Source organism: Aulonocara stuartgranti (genome assembly GCF_965226115.1).
Source record: "Aulonocara stuartgranti genome assembly, chromosome: 8".
Lineage (NCBI taxonomy): Eukaryota > Metazoa > Chordata > Actinopteri > Cichliformes > Cichlidae > Aulonocara > Aulonocara stuartgranti.
Genome location: NC_138959.1, coordinates 18,285,131 through 18,307,884, shown reverse-complemented (window position 1 = coordinate 18,307,884; position 22,754 = coordinate 18,285,131). Strand labels below are relative to the sequence as shown.

Here is a 22,754-nt window from a genome sequence, read left to right as displayed (position 1 = left end):
GCTTTCTCACTCTTTTCACTAACAGTACAATAGGAAGTTGCTCTAAGTGAAAAACTCCAAATGTGTGCCTGTGCCAAATGGCAAACAACTGGTTAGTGAGCACATTTAACATTTGAAAAGCTGCTGGAAAAACAAAGCAAAGCTCAGAGTCACCAGTGATCAGCCAAGCGACTGTCCGTACCCACTGAATTAACAGACGCTTTCGGCTTCCTGTCGGTGAACATGTCTAACAGTGCTTACAACTCATTTCTGTTGGCGAAAACTGTGTGTTATTCTTCACAATCCAAGAGCTCAGCAATACTCCCTGTAAAAAGAACAAGCAGGACCACCTTTTCTCACCTTTGTTGAAGGTCATCGTTCATAAGTGGGAGTTTCATCTACAAAAGCATCCCAGTGGCTTAAAATTCTCAGTGCTTACATATTTGTCTTTATTATTATTTTTCATCTTGACGTGCCAGGAAAAGAGTCCAAGCACAACCCAGAATGAGGTGTACACAGGGGTTTTGAGGCTTGTAAAAAACTGGGGGTTCATTACATTTTCTTTCCTCAAGCCACCTGTATACACTGGCTTTATTGTAATGTTTCAGTTTTGGTAAATGTAACCTTTACAGTTGAACAAATGTTTCTCCAAACTTAACAGAGTTTCAACAAAGCCATTTCTTGGATTTCCTCCACTTTAATGAAGATTGCAATTATGATCCACAAACATAATTTTTCACAGCTGGCAGCAGAGAAGTGGCGAAATTTAGTCGTTCCTTTTAAGCTGCGTATGACTTTCTCTGGCTAAGCTAGAGAAGTCACTTAATGGGCTTTTCCTTTTTGCCCCGTGTCTAAACCCTCTGCAGGCTTCCTCCGGCTTTCCCTCCCACTTTGGCTTCTCCTCTCTTTGTGTGATTTGGGGTGCTTTCAGTTGGCACGTTGCGTGCAAGGGTTTTGCTACAGGCTGTGGGGAACAAAGTCCAGGAGCAACACCACAGCTGGCACGACGTCGAGGTGGATAGCTGTGCATGCACTGTGTTACCGAAACAGTGGATACACCTGTAGTAAGTCGGAGTCTTGTTAAATATGTCAGTCTATGTATATTAAAAGACTTCTGGTAAAACATCTGGTAAATGCCACTATAGGTCCAGCTGCTTGTCCTTTGACATGGACTTCCATCGCCAGCTCCAACAAACTGTGTTGCGGTGCCTCATAAACAGAATTCCTGTATGATTTTACAGTTCTTTCCTTTCCTTTCTTCCATTTGCCAAGGAGGCATGGCTTAACGTAAAAGATTGGAGGTAAAAACCACCGTGAGTGCCACTTTTAAAGTACTAAAGGGGGGTTGAAGAGTTGCCATGTTAGTCCATTAATTTATTCAGTCCATGTGGCAAACGAGCTACACAATCCAAACACAGGAAAGTCTTAAAGTGTGGGAACACCTCTTGTGAAAACATTCTTATCACAATAGCAGTCATAGTGAGTAAAACTATACTTTTTGTGATGTATTTTCCATAATGAATGGCTCCATCTGAACATAGACGTCCACTTGATGAACATGTGACTCTGGGGATAGACAGTGATTGGCTTGTGCCCTGCTGTGATGCTACAGAAGGGTTTTTTTTATTGGAGGATTTTTGAGGAAGAGGTTCTTTAATGCTACAAAGCCTGTTCATATAAAGGGGTAATCCCCACATAATTAAAAGTGGGGGGATCTGTATACACACTGAGGGGAGGCCCCAGTACCCAAGGTCAACCCCTCAACCTCCATAACCAGGCCTGCCTTAGATGATAAAACACTAATAGGCTCTAGCTAGCGCACGCTGTTACCACAAGTTTATTTCCTTAAAAGTGGCAATAACTGAGCCTTAACAGGTGGGCCGACAATGTTTTTACTAACATTATCTTGAGACACTTTAGAAAAACCTGTTTTTTTTTAATTTTCTTTTTCAAAGACATTAAGAAGCAAATTGTGGTTTTACCCAGAAGTTGTAGATATTAGGTGGTTACCAATGGCGGCGGTTTAACCCTTCCACTAATGGTATTGCTTCTTTGACTTACGCTTTACAAGGATGGGAAAGGATCATGGTGTGGATTTAAATTAAATAAATGATTCAAACTTTTTTTATGAATCAACACATTTACTTTGCAATTAGTGGAAAAAATAATTAATTACACACATTCTTACTTGGAAAAGTCAGTTTAAGTGACACGTCCACAGTGGTTAGCAGGTTTAAATAAAAACTCTCTCTGTTTCTTTATTAATAATGAAAAGCTTCTCCAGAATCAGCCTTCCCTGGAAATATTGTGAGACTTTCAAATACCGAGTTTACTACACTGTGTTGTTTTTCTGTGTAAATGACCTATCATAAGCTGAGTACTGAGTTCTTCTCTTTATTCTGAAAAAACGCTCGGTTTTCTAATGAAAACACCACAGCCTGGCAGAACCGAGTTCCTGGGAAATACCTGCCACACTGGGTTTTCCCTTTAGAGTTGTGCTCAGTTGGCAAAAGAGGGATTTTTTCAGTGAGCAATGTGGTAAAAGCCCCCTGTGTACATGACTGTACTCTGCACTGACCTTCTATAGCTGCCCTACAAAGAATCAAGTTTTGATTTTGTTTGCATTTTGAAGTTTTTCCTTTGGACTGAGAGCTTCAAAGAACAGTAAGGATTATTTTGATGCTAAGCTCATATCAGGATTATGGGCTTTTTTTTAGTATTACACAATAAAGTCACCCAATCGTTCCCATTTCATGGCTTCAGATGGTGCTGTTTTGTTTAGAAGGTTCAAAAAGTCCCTTGATGCCAGTGCCTTGATGCAACAAAATGGGCCTCATTCAATGAGAAACAAAAGAAGTGAAAGAAAGTCTGCAATCAAGAAGGCGATCCCAACATCTGTGTCCTGCTTACTCACTTTTAACTTTTGCTTTCACGTGGTAGTTCATCATTTCAGACTCAAACACTGCTTGGGTAGGTTTGAGAAATGATTGCAGCCCTTTGCAGCACTAACCCTGCAGAGTAAAAGTAAAAAAATGTTTAAGAGTACTTAATGGCTGTATACAGATGTATACAACTGGACCTGAGATATATTTCACTATTGACCACGACCACTGCATCATAGCCCAAACTCCACATAAAACATTGCTCATATGTTTGAAGTATGAAAGATTGTTTCCACCACTGAAAAATTGTCATCCTATAACTCGAGATTTTGAATTAAGACGTCAAAATACTGAGAAAATAACTCAGAATGTCCACTTATGTTCTCGAAATTTTGAGTTAGTAAGTTGAATTCAGGTAGTGACTGGTATGAATGATTGAATGTGTTTCTTGTCATTGTACGTACAATTAAATTAGAGTGTCTCTCCTTTAGGAACCTTCCACCTTCTGCTTCTGGGTAGCAAGGAAATGATGTCCTTCCTGATAATCAGCTTCCTGATTAGCAGAGCTAACTTAAAATTTCAAGATAATCTCTTTAAATTTTGACTTATTAATTCAAAATCTTTAGATATCGAACTCTAAATTTCCAGTTATGGGTGGAAAATTTAGTTTTTACCCATGTACCCTGGGGCAAAAGGCAAAGTTCACCTTGCACAGGTTGGAAATCTATCACAGGGCTAACATGTTTACACCAACAACTAATTAGGGATTCCCAGTCAAGTTAACATGGACTATGGACTTTCTTACTTCTCCACAAAGTGCATACTTAAGCATTAGTTTGAATAGCTGATGGGAAACATTGGAACATCTATGGTTAAACCTCCAGGAACAAAAAAAGTTTGTATCACAAAGTGATAGTATTATAACTGCAGCAGCTAAATTGTGATTTACAGACAACAGCAGTACTTTGTGACAACTGTAACCATTCCTCAGAAGATAAATGCTCTAGTACACCAACACATAATACTAGACAAATATGTGACACAGCTCCCCGAAGTATGCTCGCTATGATAGCTTGCTACAGTTCATATAGCAGTTGGCGTTTTCCCTGCCTGGTGGCACATCTCACTGCGCTAAAACGCAACACCTGATACATCTATTCAAGGAGGTTTTGCTTATCATCTGATAAAGAAGCCTGCGACATGTAGCTTTTGACAAGTTCAGATGGCTATCAGTGTGATGAGTGTAAACATAGTGAGCGCTCATTTAGTAATTTAATTAATTGCCCAATAACTGCTGCAGTGAAGCCTTTCAGAAAGCCAGACAAGTGGAGTCATTCTACTCAGTCCTGGAACAACAGTATACAATATCAGGGGAGATATGATATTTAGTGAGCACCGTGTTCCAATTTGAGGTGAGGGGGGGTGGGAGGTCAGCAGTTGTTGGAGCACAGTACTCCCTAAAAACACTGGAGGCCAAGTGAAACTGAGCCTAATTCCCTGGAATGCTGCTTCCGTCTGGACACGTCGATAAAAATAAAGCTTATTGTGATAGTGGGGGTTCAGCTCCCAGGTAGAGTAATGAAAAGAAAACTGGCATGGGTCCCAATGGGAAGAGCTCACCTTCCACTGATATTCAGATGGATGCAGGGGAAGTGAGCGTGTGTGTGTAACCTAATGTGGTAACGGGCTGTGTGTTCTCGAATGCACATTTATGTAAGGTTTAAGTTGCTCAGAATGTTAAGCTGCTCACAAACATCCTCTTATCCAGTGTCATTTAGAGAAAAAGCCATTAAGGGAAAGTAAATGAGGGGTTTGCAGCCGTAACAGGTATTTAAGTGAATGTGCAGGTGTGTGAGGCGATAAAAGGTGACGGGGTCGGAGTCACCGATAGGAATTACTGAAGTGAAAGCCCAGTGAGTACTGACTCACTGTTGTCCCTTATAAAAGAAACGAGCAAGACAAGCAAACAGCTGCACAGGTCACACCGGCTCAGGTGTGCATCTCTAAAGGAATCTTTACAAGTTTGTGGCTGCTGTCTGGGTCTGCTTAAAAGAAACAATAATATTTAACTCAAAGTTAATCAGAGGTGGCAAAAGTACGCACAGTGGTTGCTCAAATAGAGTCAAAAATTAGCCAAGTAAAAGTGAAAAAGTACCTGTGCGCAAATTCAAAAAGTAAAAAAGCAGTTCTTAGAGGACATTTCTCCCAGCTATTTTTTTATTTTATTTTTGCCAACGATAAAATAATATTACCTAACATCTGTTTGGTAGAACACAAGCTGAAAAATCAAAGGGAATTAAAAAAATTAGCTCTATCTACTGTTGCCTACATTATAGATGACTGACTTTGTCTCCATACCTAAAATAAATGAATAAAAGTATAGATTTGGTGGGATCAGTGAGATTCAATAAGTGGGGGAACCACACTGCAGTGTTGGAAGTGTGTGAGAATGAGCTATTGGAGCTGATCTCTGACCCCTAGACAGTAAACAGTTAGTATAAAGGTGGAATTCAGTGAATGACTCTAATCAGGATCAACGTAAATGTAATTCGATCTACACTGACCATGAGCACAACAGCAACTCTGCACCAGTCCAACATAGCGAGTATTACTGCAAACTTTACCACAGTGCTGGACACTAACCGGTGTCAAACTGTCCTGTCTTTCTTTCTGAGTGACGTTATCCCAGCTGTACCTTAATCTTTAGGTACCTTTAGCATTAGCATTGTGCAATCACACTGTGTGACAAACTGCACATAAACAGCTGATATTTGTTTCAATGTTTGCATGTTAAATTCAAAATGACGTGCCATTTAAGAAAACATTTTGTCACGGTTCTGGGTCCGTTGGACCCAGTATTTTGAGTTTATTATGTTTTGGTTTATTTCTGCTTCATGGATTGTTTTCTTCTCGTAGTGATGATGATGATTATTATTTCTTGTTTCTGTTTATCCGTGCTTAAGGATTTGTTCTCAGTTATATCTCACGTTTAGTTTAGTTCAGATTCCATGTGTCATTCTGTCTGTCTCTCAGTGTAAAGTCTGCATGCTTGTTTAGTAATTCATGTTTCCTGTTTTATTGTGAAAGTTTTTGTCTTATGTTAGTGTGTGCAGCTTAGCTCCCCCGTCTCGTTAGCCCTGATCTCTCCCAGCTGTGTCTCCCTCCTGTTGCCGATTCCCCCGTTACTACCCTGTGTATATAAGCCCTGTGTTTTCCCATGCTCAGTGTCGCGTCGTACCCTCAGAATTATGCCTCTGTGTCCTTGGTCTCAGTGTTCCATCCTCACTCCATGTTTGTTTTTCTGCCAGCAATAAAGCTGAGGTTTTTTGAGTTTCAATTCTGTGTTCGAGTCCTGCATTTGGATCCTCATCTCTGCCTGCCCGCACACAGAGCCCTGACACATTTTTGCTTTGAACATCTGCACTAAAAATGCCATTCAGGATCATTCCAGCTCACTGTGATCCCTGAGTATAGTGTAGTGTATGGTGCTATGAATGATGCATAAAGTAGAATTTTTCTGCCTTTTTTATCTCGCTGTGTGCAAAAAGCACTTGTAATGGATACACCTTTTATGTGTTATTGTTCCATTGTTTCCATTTAGGGTTGCATCAGGTTGATTTTAAAGAATGACGAGGAATGATAGCTGCCCTTGGATGTCTTAAAATGTAAGAAAGTAGAAAGTGTTTTTGTATTAGAATGCAGGGAGTAACATTAAAAAGCTGTCAGCAAAACAAATATTTAAGTAAAGTAGTACATTCTACTACAATACAGTAGTAAGGGATTTGTACTTTGTTACTTCTGTCTGCAGTTAATCCTGTATTTCAGTGATGAATCTGTTGCCAAGGATGAAATTCTTGACAAACGTATTGAAAACCTGCAGCATTACAGTTTAACTAATTTATTTATTCTTTATTCCGAAAAAGGAGAATTTAAGTCCAGTGAAAGGATCGCGTGATTTTGAATTGTTGGACTTCTTTAGCTCATATTTAGTTTCTGGCTACGAACTTGTATTCACATGTACAGACATATTCGGGCATGAAGGCTGTGGCTCCTTTCTCAAGATAGAAACAAAACAAGAACAAGAAAACAAAACATATTTTCCAAGTTTGTAACAGTTATGATGAATTACATTTGAAGGAGAAATAGTTTTGGTTGTAACAATCCCTGCGTTTTTGATCCTGTGTTTTCAGTAAGTTATTATTGCTTTTGGTTTTGAGAATCATTTGTTTTGAGTTTTGTATTTTTCTTATAATGCTATTTCCTGGTTGGTTTCTTTATATTTATAATAGCAGGTTTTAGTTTCTCATCTAGCTCTGTTCATAGTTATAGTTGGGTTTATATTTAACTCCTTGTGTTCCTGTGTATTCATGCTTCCCTTATGTTTTTAGTCTATGCAGACCAATATGAAAGAAACTGTCGTGCACTCTGTGTACGGTGTATTCTGATACCTTTCTAACCAGGTTTAACTCATCTGTTGGATCGATCCACACATGCCAGGCTTCACTGTCCATGAGCATCAGTGAGCCTTGACTGCCCTTGACCCTGTCACTGGTCCACCACTGTTCCTTCCTTGGACCATTTTTGATAGATGCTGACCACTGCAGACTGGAAACACCCCACAAGAGCTGCAGTTTTGGAGATGCTGACCCAGTCATCTAGCCATCACAATACAGACCTCATCAAACTGGCTCAAATCCCTACCTTTGCCTATTTATCCTGCTTCTAAATTCAAAGTGTTCACCTGCTTCCTAATAAATCCCATCCAGTAACATGTGCCATGATTAAGTGTGACTCAATGATATCTTTGATTTATACCCATTTCCCAGGTCGTGCATTTGGGCCCACGACCTGCCTGCCACACAGCTAATATTTGACATTTGGTGCCCATAACATCAGAATATGTAGATTACGTAAGATAACTCAGGCAACAATTACTATTTGTTTTTATTTGCAGGGTTATAAGATACATTATAACCCTCCCAAATCTGCAGAATTAAAACACCAGTGTAAAAGTGGAACAAAGTTGGATATACATCTTAAAAGCTTTTTGTTTTTGTCTGACTAAGGCAATGAAAGGCAAGGTCATTAAAATGGGAACTGCTACAGTGATGACAGTGTTGTTGGTAATACTCCAAAATCTCAACACCGCTGCAGCTGATGATGTCTACACATGCAGGAAATTTTAATCAGGCATAGAAAATAGAACCATCACCAAAACCAGATGACTGAAATGAGTTTAGCCGCCCATAAATAAAACTTTAAGATCAACTTTAAAAGACTAATAATGAGCATTTTTAGCCCTGGAAACACAAGTTACAAAAGCCACAATTTCAGTTTCTCTGTTCTTCCTCAGAAAGAGGCATTTTCTTGACTGTGTAGAACATTTACTTTGCAGCTTTAAAATATGTTGCACCGCATGTATGAAAAACACCAACGTATAAAATCGTTTAAATTGTTCGTTGGCAGGTTGCCATATTATTGGGAACTGATGATCTATCTAAGTTCAAAGTAAAAAATGTTATTGTGGTTGATCTGATTCTCTCATCCTTGGACTGCACCAGCTGTGCTGTCTTCACATTTAACCTCAGCTAACATTATGCTAACATATCCACAACATTATACTAAAAAATTCAACAGTCAGGGGTTGATGCTAAGCAGTCCGACAGGGTGTATAGGAATGCAGGCTTTCTGTATGTTTGTACTGCTGCAGCTCGGCTTTGCCACAGTTATGCACGGGGCTGTGAGGTGTAATACTCAGAAAGGGTGGAGGTCTGTGCCATCTGCAGCCTGTCTGTACGCTCCACCGTGGGAGAAAAGCTGAAGGACAGACAGCAGCTAGAGCAAAGAAAGACATCAAGATAAATAGACAGTGAGTAAAACCCTTGTGCTAGAACAGGGCTGAAGACGCAGAGGCGAGGAGGCAGCTGTTAGGAATTTAGGCTAGCTTTAAGGGTTGACTGAGATTCAATAGAATTTTAACGACTTTTGGTAATGACTGTAACGTAACACATGCAACATTTCAAACTGAGGAAAAGTCACATATTCACTTAAATTGGGTGGTGAAGAATTCAACCAAACAAAACAAACAAACATAATGAATCTCTATTAAGAGCTGTGAGGGATGGGCAAACAGTTAAACAGTCCCATCTGCTTTTATTCACCTTTTTCCTCAAAGTAGTGGATCGGTGTGCCATATCCACTGTTGCCCAAACCGAAAAAAAGGTCGGGCCAAGGAAAAGAATTAAAATAGATAAAACAGAAAGAAAAATAAAGCTAAACAAAGCTAAATATAACAGCTGAGGAAACAATTCTGTACCAGGATATACCCAATTTCAGCAGAGGCCCCCTCGCAGTGGCCAGCTCGCCGGCATGACTTGACACACAATACCTCTGCTCGTAGAGGCAGCAGTTCCTCTCACTCCCATAGCTGTGTTCAGAAAATTGTAATACATCTACATTGGGAAAACAGATGTAGTTATATTAGGAGAATGTCACTGCTCTCTAACTGCTTAAAATCAGCACATCCTTCAAACATCAGACACGTTCCCTTTCCTTCACACCTCACTTGGCACTTGGTCTCCTCAGGACTTAGACTGGTTTGGCAGTTCCTGGGTCCAAACCAGAGTTGGGCAAAATGCTGTACTGAGGAGAGTACAGCATTTTAAATCACACAGTGCACAGCAAGGTTAAAAGCACTGCGCATAGTGTGTCCAGGTCAACATGAAAGCTGGGCAATGGTACATTTTAACAGTAACATTAACAAATAATTAGTGAGGTTACAGCACTACAACTACTGAGAAAAGTAGACAGATTAGCTTGTTTTATATTAATGTTATAGAGGTTCTGTAACAATGTAACAACTGTGATTGGTCTGCCAATATAGATTATAACACCGATTAGCACAACCTCCATTAAATAAAACTATATTAGTCAAAAACTTGCCAGAGGACTAGTATGACATCACTCTTAGCTATGACAGTGTACGAGAACTTTTTCTAACACTAAAAATGTATGAAATATCAGAAAATTGTAATCTTATACTGACTCTGAGAAAGTGGTGCATGCATTCATATCAAGCAGGTTAGACTCTTGCAACACTCTATTATGCAGGATAATCCAGATTATTAGTGTGTGAATGTGTGTGTGAATGGGTGGATGACTGGTTGTGTAAAGCGCTATACAAATGCAGACCATTTACCATTATTAGTAAGGAGACCTCATCTTATTCACAATGCAGCAGCCATAGTTTGAGACTTACTTAATGCGTGTGTTAACTTCTATTTTATTTTTGTAAAGGTTATTTTTGTTGTTTTTGCTTTAAGGCATCATTGGCCAACATAGACTTAAGCACATTGTTTTTATGTGTAATGAAACGTGCTATATACTGTAGATAAAATTGCTGTTGCCACTGACTCCACCTTAGCGCACAGCACAGTAATACTCAGGGTTTCTCCTCCACCATTTGCCCAGCAACAAGCTCATTAGATTCACTCAGAGTGATAGCTGTAGGAGGGCTAAAATCCTGCGGTTGCTGTTGTGTGAAGTATTCTTTGCAGATTGCTTGTTTGAAAAGTAACTTAATAACCGACGGTTTCAAATGAGAAGCTTTATATGTTACTTTGTTGCTTGCCAGCAATTCAAACCAACAGCATGGCTTCACTGGATGAAGGCATGACGCGCAAAAGCTAGACTTTAAAGAGCGTCGACAACAGCAATTTACATACAGTATCACGTTCTGAAGTCTTTTTTCATTCATATTGATTACTGTATCATCAAAAATTCAACTTCAGCGATTCGTATTCCTGTGCCTGAGCAGTCTTAATCCAAATTAAGGAAACGCTTCCCCCAAAACATCTCTCTTCTCGCTGTCTGGATCTGTCTGTCACAGTGTTCATCACTCACAGTCTTTCACCTCTCAGGTATAAATGTGACTGCACATATGCGTAACTTTCCATCTTCTGTGGAGGAGGAGTGCATGAGTGGGGGGCTTCCATATGGCCCCTTAATTAAAACCAGATGTTGGCTGATTAAAAAAAAGAAAAAAAAATGAATAGGAGGAATGAAAGCCTGCATCACACAGAGAAATATATAGACAGTCACCTGAGTGACAGCAGGAATATACAAAAACTCTTCAGTCACAAGCGCAAAAACACATTTAAACGAAACAGAGAAGATTCAAATATTAAATTGCAGATTGTAGTCAGTAGCAAATAAATGTTTCATTCTAAGGTTGAATGTTTTCAGGGGACTTTTGTCAAATTCAAACCTTACATCACGTTACAGGCAATTTTTCAGATGACACGTGTCACAAGTCTGCTTCAAATTAACCACTCACAAATAACTATTCAGGTCCACAGATTTGTGAGGGAAAGCACTAATGGTTACAAGTCGGCATTAATTCACTCCAAAGTGCTCGAGCTAGTCTAACTCTGCAGCAGTGCTGTGGTAACCACCGCTGAAAAGTCATAACCACAGCGGTTATTGTAGGGCTGGTGTTAGCCGTGTTGTAGCTCAGCACCTTCTAATGACTGGTAGCCTATTGAAGCCCACTTTAGATGTGTAATGTGATACCGCTGTTCACACCACAAACCAAACAGGTCTTGAGGGACTTTTCAAAAGGTGCTTTGTAATTGATTTCCACTGAAAGCTGGCCTTAACTGACTAAGAGGCTGGAAATATAAGGATGAAAAAAGACTTGCTGCCAGAGATGTACGGTGAATTTTAAATTATGAAATCAAATTTGGTTTATTTTTTGCTTTTATTTGTTTTGTTTATGAACATTCAGGGTTTTCTAAAGAAGAAGATGTACAAATTCCTTCTTTCTTCTTCCTGTTTTGCCATTTCTATCATTTCTACTATGATCTTCAATGGTTTCTTTTAATAGCAAGACAGAGATTCAGGGGTTTTTACATTCCAGTGAGCTTGCAAAGTGTCCCCACCTGGTTGTTATTATGTATGCTTTTTGTGTGGTACAGCTACACCCTGATAAGTTGGACCCTGAAGATAACTGTCATTTGTAGGCTGTTTTCTCCCTTTAGCAGAGGGGATAACATTAGATTGTGAAGTTAAGTGCTTCTCCATGATGTAGTGTTTTTTATTACATGCAAAGCTGCGTCATCTCTGAGGAAATGGTCTGATTTTACCTTCACATATGAACATCAACTTAGACTTTGCAAAGCGTCTCCATGTAAGGGCAACAAAAGAAGCTGCTTTATTTTGCAGAATACATCATTTAATCTATAACAGGTCTCCTTCTGCATACTTACAGGACACTAAGTCATAACATTCTTGAAAAATAACAAGTGGAGTATCTGTCGCAATGACTTCAGAGGGGTTTTCCCTGCCCCCGCCTCATCTCTGGTTTCAGGGATACCTCAGACAGGTGCACTGGCCAAAGATCCTCTGTATTGCGCCTCACTGACAGTCCACTATCTCAAAATATCGTTCCCCCTGTCATTTGCTGGATGGCCTGTACACCTGCACTTTATCTTTATTCAAATGTGAAGTGGTGATTTTTTGTCCAGTAACTTCAAACATGCACTAGATATTTTACCTACCAATTAGATTTTGGAATGCATGTTGCAAATTTTAAAGTTCCAAAATACACCTCTTAATAAGATTACAGTAAATTAGTTGTTTTCACTGTGAAAATCATAAAGTAAACATGATTGTCAACCAAATTCAGTACAAAAAGTGATGTAAGCATGTTAATGGAACATTATGGTGAAAGTATTTTGGATAATTTATTGCTTTAAACTTCCCAAATGCAAGGCTGAAGTTTCCCATGCTCAAAAGAGGAAAAACACAGCCAGCGGTTATGAGTTTCTGGCCTATGGTGCTTGCGTGGATTGTTTTTCCATTCCCTCGATTTAGCAAAATGAGGCACCTTTTCTTCTTCTAAGTAATGATTTACCAACACGCAACGCCCCTCCGAAAGCCCATAAACATTTTGCCGAGCATGACTCTTTCCTGACAGGAGGAAAAGGAAACGGGAGTGCATAATGCCAGGATGGTTCCTGCCTGTGCCTGAATGCCCGTCCAGCATGTTATGAGCTTATGAGCAGCTGGCAGTCTCAATGAGTTGGTAATGCTGGCCTGAGGTTGTTGTGCCAAAAAAAACGGCGATGGCTTCCTTATTCTGCGGCCTGGTTCTACCACACTGCTTGTGTTCTCCTGGCCGTAGCTTAGCTTCAACTATTAGCGCTCAAGAAACAGGAGTAGGGGACAGGAAGCGTGGTTTCCTCTGGTTTTACAGCACCATGTCAGACCTTGGACCCTGCATGGCCCTGCTAGCCACTGAACTATTACATATACACTCACTGGAATTCACTTTTATTAAAAACGACTGCAGTGCCAAGCCTTCATTGTATGTCTGTTTGTGTTTTACAACACCTTATGTCACTGTATACTTTTATTTTTGCAGTCCAGAACACTTCATACAGTTTAACAGCCAACTTTTTTTATGATCAGTTGCTTTAACCAGAATGTGAATACAAGAGCGACCACACAACTTAACCCTCTATGCCTTGAAAACCAGATCTAGCCCCGAGCTCCAGCATCGTGCTAGCAGGGTGTTTTATTGGCCCATGAGTGTGCCTGCCGAATGGCATCTTTCATCAGAGTATGCCCATACTTTACACCGGTGTGACTTTATTTGGTTTGATACGTGATGTGCTACCCATATTTTCACAGGTGCCTGTGCTGTTGAACCAAGAGCCCGATTCCTGCTTTGCCTGGCAAACACAAGCGTCTGGTTGTCCAGAACTTCCTCCTCTAGTGGATGGGGGAGGACGAGTGCACCTCTGCTCTTTCAGATCTGAGAACTTCTTAATAATTAGAGTTTGTGTATCTATAAATGAAAAATATTAAGTATTATTTGGAAGGATAATTTAAGACAGATTGATGCTGATCTCTGCAGTTTGACACTTTTTTATTGTTTCCAAACCAGTAAGTGGTACTACTTTATTGGGCAAGTGAGTGATTTACTGGCAGGGCTGTTGAAAAGCAATAGCAAAAGCACCATGGATCAATTCACATTTCTTATTACATCAGCGCATTTAAAGGCACATATGCATGGCAGATTTTGATTGGATATAGGTCAAGAGTTGTCATTAGCTTGGATGGGTCTCTGGCTAGAGTCTTCCAGGTGAACTCTCATTCTGCTAACACAGCAGATGGCATATCCCGCCAGAGGCTAGTACTATGAGCCAGGACTTTGTCTTATCCAGTTAGCTTTGGGTTTAACCTTGGGTTATTAGTGCTATGAAGGCAGACCGTATTTTACCAGGTATATTGCCATGGTGACTTATGCTGTAGAGCTCAGAGCTCCAGATTAAGATTCAAAATAAAAATTAAAGCTCTCTTTTAAATATGAATTTGAAAATGCTCAGTTATAATCCATCAGATTCTCTTTTGTCTTATTAATACTGGTTTCAAATAGACTAAACCTTGTTAATGTAGTAGGTCTAAAATAGTAATCTTGGTATATTGGTCAGATGCTGCAAGCACCAACCCTTTAATGAGAGTGACTCATATGAATCACTGAGTTAACTTAGCCAGTTGATGACCAACAGAAAGACAGCCTGCATATGGTGAACTTGCTCTATAGTACCAGATGCTTTAATGTTGTAGCATCCGCTTAGTGTCACTAGTGATAAGTGGTGATTTTTGTTAAGCATTTCAGTTTTTTAGCTCATATTTTTTGATCATTTCTGTGATTTGACCCAAACACAGGACATAGAGGAACATTTCAAAGCAGAAACCCAGAACTGAAGAGGTAGAAGCTTAAGGAACAAGGGGCTGACACACATACAGGACAACAGATGAACTGGCAAAGGGAAAGAGAAGACTGTATACAGAGAGGGGGCTGATGGGAACAAGCAAACCAGAAGGCTTTTTCCTAATTTCTCTTATTTGTGCTCTCTAGTCCGTCCTCCTGGCTGTGTATGTCATGTTCAAGGATGTCTCAGGTTCAAAAATGTACCTGGACAACAGTGGAGATAGACACAGGTGTACTCTTTAAACAACTAGTCCTCTTTATTCATGTCATTTTGTATAGAGAAATGATCAAATCTTCAGCCCTTGATTGTGTGATTACAAACAGGTATATCTCTACTCCCACTGTGCCATGGTGTGAATTTAATTGAAATTGGCCCTAAAAATAAAACACATCTGAGATCATGTCGTGTCTCCTCCTTGTCTCATGTGGTGCCCTCTTTGTTGGGAGGGACCATGACGTGAGCAGAGGAATCAAGTATTTACAATACACTTGATTCGAGGGGAGAAGGATAAAGTACCACAAAAAAGGGGAGAAAAAGACAGACAGTATAGAAGTACACAGAGGTAAAAGAAAAGACCAAAATAACAGGAAGTAGAAGCCAGGAAGATAATACAAAGATAGTGAAACACTGAGATCCAAAAAAATAAAAAATACATTGAAAATAGACTCAGTATAGCACCAAATCACAATTACAGTTGACTCGGGATGTTCTATATTGTAAGGTAAAGAGCCTGCAATAATAGAAAGAAAATCCCAACAGTTGGGGCACCATGTACGAGCAGGTACTTGGTGACAGTGGAAAGGAAAAACTCCCTCTAAACAGGAAGAAACCTTAGGTAGAACCAGGCTCAGGGAGGAGCAGCCATCTACCACGACAGGTTGGGGGTGAGGGGAGGGAGAAAGGAAAAGGGAGGGAGACACTGTGGAAGAGACATGAAGACAAAAGCGTGATCGGGTCATTGTTTTTTTTCCAGCCTTTTGCTGTATTTAGTCTCTAAACACATAGCAGCGTTTATACAGAATAAGGGACAGAGAGGTGAACCATGAACACAAAATGACCCACCTAAAAGGAGTGTTAGATGGGCTGCCTTCAACATGGCTTGCTGAGATAAATTTTCAGGTTAAAGGCAGTAGGTCTGAGGTGAAAGGAGGCATAAAGAAAGGAGGAAAAGCCGTGTGTCTGCCTTAGTTTACCGTTTATTTCTTCGGGGTTGCATCAGGAAAGGCATCCGGGATAGAAAGTCTGAGAAATCAAACTTGCGAAGCTACCCGCTGTGGTGGCCCCTTGTGAATAAGGGAGCAGCTGAAAGCAGCTTTTTTTCTTAAAGGATAGTTTATGTGGGTTTACCTTGAAGCTCCTCAATTTTTTTCTTTTCTTTTTTTCTGTGCAACTTGAAACTCTAACCATAATATTATTTCCCAGTAAGTCAACGATACAGACACCTGCGACAAATGGAAAATAAAATAATCACACCTGATGGTGGGCACATTAACAGCCTTGCGCTGCCTGATAACTGTCATGGTGCTCAAACCCTACCGCACACAGCAGGCATGACTGCAAAAGAATTAAAGTAAAACCATATGCACAGATACACAGGCCATAAAGCATGCAGTAAAAATATGACAAAAAAGGATCGCTGGCCCATTGGACAGTATAACAGTGCAAAAGCTTTTGCCAAATAACCCCACAGAGTTACACACCTGCATGTTTACTGTAGCAGAAAGAGAAGAATTAACTGCAACAGGCAACGCAGCTGGGGCAATGGATGTAAAAAGCTTACCTGCACTTAAATTATTTAGCTGATTCCTGTTTAGTCAGCTTTTTCAGACAACAACATATGAACAGGTTTGAAGAGTTATATATCAATCTTTGACATGCAGACCAACCAGGGCAACCTTCCTCCCTGAAATATTTGACTACAGCTTACATAATGTCCAGTGAACTAGAGAAAAGTGATTCTACCAGTGATGCTAATCTGTGGCTGAATGAACATCCACTTCATCTACTTACCCTCTAAAAGAGGAAATAGTGCAGGTCAGGACCCTGCTTAAAAGCTGGAAGTACTTTGCACGAGGAATGAGAAAGATTCAGACAGTTTCCTGAAATATTCCTGTAACTAAGTTGTACTTTATTTTTTATTGGCAGAATATTAATTAATTGATTTCATGTGGACTGAGAAATTTCTGAAAATGAAAATCACCAAAAATCCTGTTCTAAGGAGTACACATGCATGTGGCTATTCATTAAGACTGGCATTCCTTCTAATGGCCAGTAGGGGGCGACTTGTTATTAATGTACTTGAATTGTATTAGAAGTGTGTGGATTATTAGGAGTGTGGCCGTTCTGAATGAGGGCTGCCATCCTCATCTAATTCTGAACAGTCAGCTGGACCTAGTACAACATTTGTGGTAGCAGTTATCCCATGTGTGACACACTCATTGAGTCCATAGATATGCCTCGCTAACCAAGCAATAGCTAATAAATTAGCTTCTTGTTACAAAATGGATTAAATTCATTTTTCAACTAAAAATTATTACAATTAATGACAAAATTGACAAAATGATTAAAAGTATGCTTGAAATTTGTGCAAATTCATGAAAAATAAATTGTAAATTATGACATGTAAATAAATATTCACAGCCTTTGCTTAATATTGAAGCACCTCGGCAGCAATTGCAGCCTCAAGTCTTTTTGAGTTTGATGCTACAAGCTTGGCACATCAATTTCTCCCATTCTTCTTTACAGAACCTCTCATCAGGTTGGATGGGGAGGGTCAGTGCGCAGCCATTTTCACATCTGTTCAATTGGGTTAAACTCTGGGCTCTGGCTGGGCCACTCAAGGACATTTACAGAGTGGTACTGAATTCACTCCTTTGTTATTTTGGCTGCGTGCTCAAGGTTGTTGTTGTTGTCTTGGATATATCTGTCCCTCAAACCAACAACATGATGCAGCTGCCACCATGCTTATGACTTGAGGCTGTAATTGCTGCCAAAGATGCTTTAACAAAGTATTGCACAAAAGCTAAGCAGGCTATACTAGAATATCAAGCTTTGCTGTTGTTGTTGTTGTTGTTGTTGTTGTTGTTGTTGTTGTTGTTGTATGACAAAATGTGGAACAAGTGAAGCACTGTGAATGCTTTCTGGATGTGCTTTACAGTCTCTGGAAGTACATGTGGAATTTATATTTAGGGCAGTTTTAAGAAAATGATTCTATACATAAAATCATCATTTGAATGAAGGGGTTAAGCTATACAAGGCATGGCATGCCTTCATGTTCTTCCCACATATCCCTGCTTGTCCAACTGTTACAACACAAATCCCACATGGAAAAACTTTACAAAATAGACTTCAAAACTTGTCTTTTACATTTTTGATCATGTTGGGTTGCAGACTGTAGAGAATGACAGCATGTCCCATCTGGGACATCTCACAACTATTTAATAAACACTGGTTGACAATCAATCTTATTTCCACTTTTTTCACATAGTATGCCTTCCCTGATCACTTTCTTTACTTAACTTTTTTCCTCCTAACCCTGCTTACCCCCTTCTTGTTTTCACCCATCCCCCCCTGCTCTGCTCTCTGCCTGTCCTCACAGATAAGTAGGAATCCCTCACCTTTCGCATAACGTCACATGGTAGCAATCAGAGTGGGCTTTGGCAGACAAATTAGGGCAGTTAATGTCGACCGGAGATCTGTGCAGAGGCGGGGAAGCTGGTGCTAAATGCCAACAGATGGGGCCTGAAGTGGATCGGCCCAGCCTGACACAGTCTGTTACAGTATAGCCTGAGGTGTAGAGCTTAAAAGGGCTTGAGCCTGGAGGAAAGAGGAGCGTTCTTCCTAAATTTATAAGTGAGTAATAGAAGACTTGGAAGCGAGGAATGTAGAGAGAAAGATTGGCAACTTTGGAAAAACTATTGAACCTGGGACCTACCTGTGATCCATGGTGGTGTCTCAAATCAGATTTTTTTGTTTTGTTTTGTTTCTTTGTGATTAAAAAACTTATTGTCATGATCATTCCTCCACCACCACCCAGGAGCTGTTTATACTGTATGAACTCCAAAAAAATGAGTCATATTCATCTAAAATGCAACTTCTCTTCCAGTTCACCCCTGAATTTTTGCATATTTCATCAAATCTTTGGCCGTGACGTTTGCATGCATCGCAAAGCCAATAATGCATAAGGATACTCCTCAAATGGCACATTTTCTGTCATCACTTCTAAATTATGAATGGACAACGCTCTCTGAATTTGATTTATCCCGAATAGATTATCCCTCTAAAAAGTGGGTGCCGCTACACACATATTTTTTCCTCATATTCTCACATATTTGGGAGTTAAGTGTGTGTCCACTTTGGAAACCCCCGATTTAGCCCACAGGGCAAGTAATAATTGAGATTCTAGTGTGGCCAGCTCATATTAATGCCAAGACTTATCGTTACAGTCACCATAACTTCAGAAACACTAATAAAAAAGCTATATTTTCTTTTTGGTATTTCCTCAGATTCCCAGGCGCGCCCTAATTTTTGTATTCAGCCCTTTTCCCAAACCTAAATGTTCACCCAAGGCCTGATCTTGATGCTGAAGTATCCCATCGCAATCAGACACGGCATTCTTAGCCAAGCACAATATTGAGTGTCTGGTTATTGTTGTTTTTCTTTTTTAAATACATGAATAATTTGGCACGGGCATGAAAGTTTAATAATTACTGGAGTGCTGAAGCCAGGACTGTAATTGCTTAAGCAATGGCTTCAAAATGCTCAGTAATAAGTGAAACAGCTCATAAAGGGCTTATGCAAAATTTACCAGTGTAATTTCTATTTGTCCATCTGCACACAATCCGCTTTTTGTGATCACCTTAATACAGACACACACACACTTTGACTCACACACACATTCCTCTTATGTTACAGGCTTTGAAGAGGCAGACTCATCCCCATTTTCAACAGTACCCAATCAAACACAAAGCTGAGGGGCGGATTAGGAACAGGCTTGTGGTCCACAATGCTCCTATCAGGGACCACACTGGTTTTAAATTACCCCCCTATTCCTCACTCATTTTCAATCACTCACTAGCCCAATAAAGTTTGTTTCTGCAATAAAATGGGAAAAAAGAGAGCACTGAATTCCAGTTTTGTGCGGCGGCAGTCCCCTACAATTCCCGACGCTCTCTGTTTGTGTCTGGAAAATCGCTGGCCAGCAAAAGAGATGTGATTAGCCCATTTGCAGCCTAGAAAGGTTGAACGTTTTGAAAGCGAGAAGACGATGTTTCCCTTGGAAAGATGAAGGCAAAATGGAAAAACGGAAAGTTGGAAATACGAAGAGACCGAAGGATGACAGATGTGCGAGCAGAGGTGTGGTCATTGTCACGCATGTTGTCAGATCCAGAGGGAGCGGCGTCTCTTCAGACGACAGCTGGTTTCACTCAGAAAAGGAAAAAAAACAGACACACAGCAGAGAGGAGAGAGAAAGAGATCAGACCTTCACCACTGAATATTTATGATCTCGGTCCACACAGATTTCTTGCCACATTTTTGTTGCGGTTTTCGGGGGGTTAGTACTTGCTGACCCACACACACACACACACACACACACACACACACACACACACACACACACACACACACACACACACACACACACACGAGTGTTCACAGATATACAGATGATGGAAAAGAGATAGGGGCTGGGGGAGGGCGGCGTGAAAAAGAGAAATAAGTCCCATTAGACCATTAGGATGGTAAGTTGCGGTGAAAATAAAAGAAGAGCATGAGGGGAAAAGAAAAGTCTTAGGAAAGAGACCTGCAGACACATACAGAGACCCCATGCTGGAAAATGCCGTTGTTGAGCTTTGAAGCACAGTGGTAATGAGGCTCCATTTAAATCCAATGAAGCCGCTTTGGCAGCTTATGAAAGCACAATTGGTAAGCCCCCTTCGTCTGCTGATGGGTGTGTGTGTGTTCCTGTGGTTGTGTGTGTGTCAGTAGAATAGGGAGGGGACAAACTGGACAATATTTGGCTTTACTTTAGTTTCTCTTTTCATCAAAGCAGCAAATTATTCACAAAACTCCCGTAAGTCAGTTTATTCTATAAACACTAGTAAACAAAGCTTAAATGTGACAGTGATTTACACTGGCTATAATTGATGTAACTTTCATTATAGCAGTAATTCGCAATGAACCCTATGAGGGAGCCCCTTAGCTCTTTAGATCAAGGTTTTCCATTACTGATGCATTCATCAAGGTGAAGGAAACAAAATTAGCTGACAGAGATGAATGCAGCGTGAGAGCAGTGCAGGTGATGAGGGAAAGTAATGTAGATGTTTTTGATAAACCTTTATAGAGACAAACAGTAGGTGGGCTGCATTACTTTAGAAAACATAGTGTAGAAGAAGCTTGTTAAGGGGCTTTTTGGATCAAGTGCCACTTGCAGGCCTGAAAACTAAAGTCAACACCAAAAAGTGGAGTTGCTCAAGTGGGTACTTGAAGCTGACTCCAAAAATCAGTCCCCACAAGAAAAAGAAGTGGTTTTGGTCTCTACAATAAAAGAAGCTGTACTGGGAAAGATTTCGTGATTAACTGACTTGTTTGAATTGTATTAGAAGCTTATAAATTATTAGGAGTTTGGCCATTCTGAATGAGGGCTGCCGTTATCATCTAATTCTGACCAGTCAGCTGAACCTAGTCCTATATTTGTGGTAGCAGTTATCCCATGTGTGACACACTTACACTGGATACACCTTGCTAACCAAGCAATAGCTAATAAATTAGCACCCCATAATCTTTTGTCCAAGTGGCTATTTCTGATTAGATTTGAGTCTTCATAACAGGACTTTATAAACCAACATCGCCATGATCATCTTTATGGGTAAACCTTGAAAACCCTAAACCTTTCAATGAGGTTTGGCAACCACCAGTGGTAAGGGAAAAATGTGCATTTCCCAGCTGGTCGCCAAGCGGTTGCTTGAGGTTGGTGGCAGTTGCTGTGAAATCAGTTGCCAAATCCCCGGCCACGCAGGCTGATCAGTGAGGTGGAGACTGCTGGCAGTCGCAATCTGAAATTGGTTACAAAGAGGTATGCCACGTTGCACCAAAAACATACCAGCATTTTCTTTGATTGCTAACAGATTTTCATGGTTCCCCTAGATTGCAATACACTGACTTGTCAAAAAAACAATCAACCGTTGCTCTCCGAGCTGTAGTGAAACTGTTAAAAGCGCAACACAAAACATTAACGGAGAATGTTTGCCTTCAAAGTCAAACTTCCACCCTTTGAAACATGTTGGCTGCCTCTGTGAATCACAGCTTTTAGCCACTTAACTAGTAATTTCCAAGTGTTATCATGTTGTCATCTTCAATGGAAACTACAGGCAATTGCAGCAATCTGCTAGTGACCAAAGCAAAAACAAGGACCTTTGCTGCACCCTCTTTTCGACTGATGTTCACCCAGCGATTCTCAACAACCAGTAAAGGAACACACATTATTCCCACCAGCTGGTCTCTAAGCCTGTGTGACTGAGGCCTTAAAAGTTTCGACCACTCAAAGATTAATCGCTAAAAATCGATGTAGCAACCAGCAGTTTGTAAAATGTTGTTATGAAGACTCAAATGTCAAATTTTCAATGTTGTTTCTAACTGAAGAAAGAAAAAGGAAACTGTATGTGACAGAATTCCCCTATCTTTGTGATTCACTAGTATAGTCTATGGATAAACCTTGCTAACCAAGGTAACTGGGACTTATTGATAGCTTAGGACTCCACCCTCCCATCCCAATATGTTAATAGTTAATGGTAGCCAAAAAGCTAAAGCTGAGGCTTCAAATGAACTTTACAAAATAAAGGGTGACATCAAAGTGGGTTTGGGGTCTGGGACTCGGTTATTGGTTGTCACAGAGATTAAAAAAAAGGAGAAAGCTTGGTGCCTTGTAAAACAACATCTTAACATCTTTATTTTGTTATTCATAAGAAGAAGCGAAGAACTGAGGCAATATTTTGCTCATGTAAATGCTGATCATCTTTAATGACTGAATGTCCTACAGGACAAAGGATTTTCAGTTTTGTTCTGGTTGTAGACGGTTTTGCTTTGGTGTATAGTTAACTGAACTCAATATAAA

At 40.2% G+C, this 22,754-nt stretch overlaps 1 long non-coding RNA gene across 1 annotated transcript in view; it reads left to right on the top strand.

The window, feature by feature from the left end:
* LOC309712901 overlaps positions 1–19,615 on the top strand; it is a 30,720-nt gene extending 11,105 nt beyond the window's left edge. Inside the window, exon 4 of the long non-coding RNA XR_014278446.1 lies at positions 19,556–19,615. This is a non-coding gene — a long non-coding RNA (uncharacterized lncRNA). The remainder of the gene's footprint in view (positions 1–19,555) is intronic.
* Positions 19,616–22,754: the final 3,139 nt, after the last annotated feature.